Genomic DNA, 4612 nt, shown 5'->3' with positions numbered 1-4612 from the left:
ATTAGTTATACTATTTAATGATACTGCCAATGTCTTTATTCTGTCTCTTATACGGTGAAGTGTTTTGAGATGTTTTATACGTTTAGATACAGTTTGGATTTGATTTAGTGTTGATCTATAGACTGGCGGTTAAAAGCGTTGGGACATAACCGAAGGTTGCTGGTTCCAATCCCCCGCTATAACCTCTGTTGATGTCCCTTAGCAACACTTGACCCTAATTGCTCCTGTAAGTTGCTCTGCATAAGAAGCTACATGTAAATTATCTCTCATAATCTCTGCTATAAAAAGTTCCAATAAGTTGATTTAAAATCTTAATTTTAATTATTGTCAATCGATCCATATACTTTTTAAATTAATATTTTTGATCGTGTTTGTCTCTCCCTCTCTACTCTCTGAAATCTTGCTTGCCCCTCAGCCAAAACTTTCTTCACCTTCGGCCCGGGGTCCTCACAGTATATGCTGCACATTTGTCAGCAGGTAAGTATCTGCATCTCTTCGAAAACAAATACCTACATTTTTGGTTGTGTTTGCTAGGTGTATCGAGGATAACAGGGTATTTTTAATGAGTATATAGATAGATAGAGATAGTTCTAGATAGAAATAGAGAGCCAGGGCCTGTATTCAATAAGTGTCTCAGAATAGGACTGCTGATCTAGGATCAGTTTTGCCTTTTAGATCATAACAAATAAGATTATATGGAAAGGAAGGACCTGATCCTAGATCCATCTAACTAACACCCCCAACCCTGTTGTCTGATTGGCTCCCATCATGTAGCTACACAGAGACATTCAGAGAGTGAGCATCGTTACAAGTGTGTGTGCCTCTTCCTTTTGGGGATGCTGCTACTGTCCTAGGGGCTTATAAGATAAAAGAGTAAGAGGTCAATAAATACTTACCGTATCAAAACTTAATCACAATGCAATTTTATATTTTTTATTAATTATTTTGTTATATGTTGTATTTTATTAATTAGTAGGTGTCACTTTTCATGTTGACTTCTTAAACGCATGATTTACTTGTTCTCTATAGAAACTGTTTGGAATTCAATGTATACTGTACTGTGTGACTCTTGTCTCCCACCTCTACAGCGCCCCTAGTGGACACGAGTGAGAACCACAGCGGCTCGGCCATGCTGATGCTGCTGTCGGTTGTGGTTCTGGGTTTGGCGATATTTGTCATCTACAAATTCAAAAGGTATAGTGCTCATTATATGCTGTAGAGATGATCTCTATAACCCATATCTGGTTGTAAGTTGCCAGGACATTGGGAGAATGTTACTAACCAAGTGGGAGAGTTCATGAGTGTTGACGAAACATTTTGAGTGAGCTATGATCTCACTGTTCGACTAGGGTCTAATCCCTCTTCTGACACAAATTGTGAGCTATGAGCTACAGTATAATTATGGTTATACATCAGAAAGAACATTGGTGGAAAGTTACTAACCAAATGGGAGTTACTGAGTGTCTAGACATTTGGCATTTAACAAAAAATACTGTCTATCAAACGTCTGTGTGAAAACATACGCGTACACCTTCAGTTTCAAGGGAGAAATGGCATTTCTCTCAACGTTCTTTTTTCAGAATCCTTTTGTCGAGGTATTCTCTCTGTACGCAAATGAAATGCCAGTCAGCCTTCAGGCATTATCAATATTTAGCCCTTTGAGCTTTGCTAGTTGACCTTTCTGAAATGTTAAATTATTTCCATCCACCAAGGTACAATTCTGTGTGAAAAGGGCAGGAGGGGTCAATGAGACAAGATCTATAGAAAGAAAGAGAAGAGAGAGAGAGAGCGAAACAACGCATACGTCTTAGAAAAGAAATGTGTTCATACAGTAGAATGTGTAATTGCCTTCCTTTTTTAATAATATTTTTTTCCCCTTTTTTTTTTAACAGCAAATACAAACATACACATCGAACAACTTACAGATACACACACAACGACTACATCTCCTCTGCCCAGACCCTCTGACTTCCAAAGACATACAGTATAATCTTTTTTTGCATACAAATATATACAAAATTATATATAAGGCCGGAAGCCAACAAAACAAAACAATTAAGTCAACTGGGTATATCTCCTGGGAGCGGCTACACATTATTGGGTTGTAAAGAGGAGTATCAGAATTATTTGGTCCCCGAGGCAGGCAATGCAACATCCCTCTCCCCATTTTATTAGCCTGGCGAATTTCTTTATCCCCGTCTCATTGTAAATCTTTCCTCAAGGAAGATCCCAGGCCTCAACGTCTATGCACAGATGCAGAACGAAAAAGAACAAGAAATGATACCAAGTCCAGTAAGTCTGACGGAAAGCACCCTGGTGTCCCCGAACACTCCGAGGAGCTGAGTGACTTCTCCGGAGCTTATGGACACCCGAGTTGAACACACGGCCCATCGGTGAGTGACTACGCCACTTTTATTACATTTTTATTTTTCCTTTATATATATTTTTTTAATTTAGTTTCTAAGTCTAGTACTACTAATTTCATTTAACTTTTACTGCAATTTCTTATCATATAATTTCATTTTGTTCCATCACTTTCACATACTATATCGGTTGCTCGTGAACCTAAGCTTTTGTGTCATTCACAGAGACTTCCACTAAGGTTTTGATTAATAAATTGATAGCCCCATTCCACTCAAGGTTTCAGCAAGAGCCTCATTCATTGTGGAGAAATGTGACTTAACTCATACTGACTGGAATGTCTTCTGACATCTTTCCTCATGTCTCTGTCTCCCATAATTTTCTCCTTTAAAGGATGCATCAAACCTCACGCACATGTCAAATTCTCAAATGAACTCCCCACATACATCAACATTTAAAAACTCTGGACAACTCCGAAAACAGCAACTCCATTTTGTGTCATGGACTTTTTTAACCATTTGAGCAGACACAATGGTTTTGAGCTTTATACCTGTGCATGTTGGACTTTGCTGACACTTACTGTGCTCTGTGAAAACCAGAAGAAACTGTATACAGGTTTTTATTTTATACATAATATATGTCTATCCAATAAAAAATAATTTTTGATTAAATGTATTTATACAAAGTCAAGTATGTAACTAGAAATGGAAAGCCAGCATGAACTAAAGAAAAACATACATAAAAAAACCACACTCTTTTGGTTAGCTTCCTGTAAGTGTCTTACATCCTTTTGTGCTACTGTGTGTCGCTAACAGCGGTGGCACGCTATTTATTCATAAGAATATACTTTAAAGTATATAATTTAATTTAAAGTCACATTTATTTTGTAAATTATGAATGTCTGTTTGATATTTGTGTATTTTAATAACAAATTACAAACTAAACAGAAAAACTATATCAATTATTAATAGAACCATTTTGTTTCCGTTCGCTGTCTCATGGAAAGCTGATTATGGCACAATACACTTTTGTACTGAAATGTTTAGTTTTTGCTTACAATGTAATAAGTCAAAGACAGATACAGGGTTTGGTTGTCTCTCTTGATTTGGTGATTTTATTTAACTTTGCTGTTAATCTCTACACTACGAGCTATATTTAACAAGAAACACTAGTTGTATGACATTTTGTTTTTTCCCAATGTAATAGCTTGCCTGAGAACCATGGTGCTAGCGTGCTACCATGATAGGGACTTCAAGAGAAGCCAATGTAGATTCAATAACTTTTCAGTTCCCTCTGACACCATGCATTAATTATACCTGATTTCATAGAAGAGAAATGGGCAAAAAGACAGTTCTTTGAGGGCACCAAAATCAGTCAACGTTTTCTCAAAGTAAGCTTTTTACCGAAATTATCTGAGGTCCCAATTTGGAGGTTGCAAAAGTTAAAATTAAATACAGCTGCTTTAAGATGAAATATCAAGTGGAGCGTTCAGAGCGAAAAAAGAGTGGACTGCTTTTTTAGGACAAGACACACCAGGGCATTGAAATGGGGAGAACAGAACAGAACTGGAAGTCTAGTTTGGAATTTAGTTAATGCAGCCAGTCAAGCTCAAGGCTGGTTAAGGTTGGTGACACATTTAGGCTAATGTCCCTAGTCTCGGCCCCGTATTCTCCATCTCCATAGCTTATTTTACCCACTTTCAAGAACCAAAGGAAGTGGAGCGCAGACAGTATGGGAAGATGGGGTACATGGATGGTTAACTTGTTTTGAGAAGCAGGGTTAGGCGCAGTCGAACCCAAGTGTTTCACATGTGGAATCTGACAGACGTGATTGTCTGATTGATGGTAATGGAATTTCGGAAGGCACTTCTTATTGTCCTTGTCGTTCTGTAGAGAGTTATGGAGGGGAAATGTTGATAGTTCTGGAAGCTTCATATAACCATTATTCTACTGTAGATGAACAGTGATGCTAAAATATTCCAAGTGACTATATAGCATACATCTTGTATACACACACATGCACACACGAACACCCACCCACCAACACACAACCTAGAATGTAAATCGAGAAAGAAACAGGACAATGTTCGTGTCTATGACCTTAGAAAAGAGAGGCCTTTTCAGATGGATATGGACTGGATACACCAATGTACTGTATTATATGAATTCAGATGTATTTGTACTAACTCATATTGTTACATTGCTATCTTTCCATAGTGTTTCATAAGACAGCATCTTAGATATTTCAGTAT

The 4612-nt window shown here is 37.5% G+C and overlaps 1 long non-coding RNA gene across 1 annotated transcript; it reads left to right on the top strand.

The window, feature by feature from the left end:
* Positions 1 to 448: 448 nt before the first annotated feature.
* Positions 449 to 2324, top strand: LOC123487214. Its single transcript, XR_006659682.1, has 3 exons — positions 449 to 477; positions 1089 to 1194; positions 2227 to 2324. It is a non-coding gene; the product is annotated as an uncharacterized LOC123487214 (long non-coding RNA).
* The last annotated feature ends 2288 nt before the right edge of the window (positions 2325 to 4612 follow it).

Source organism: Coregonus clupeaformis, unplaced genomic scaffold (genome assembly GCF_020615455.1).
Source record: "Coregonus clupeaformis isolate EN_2021a unplaced genomic scaffold, ASM2061545v1 scaf1530, whole genome shotgun sequence".
Lineage (NCBI taxonomy): Eukaryota > Metazoa > Chordata > Actinopteri > Salmoniformes > Salmonidae > Coregonus > Coregonus clupeaformis.
The sequence above is the reverse complement of the archived record's forward strand: the minus strand, read 5'-3'. Positions and strand labels throughout refer to the sequence as shown.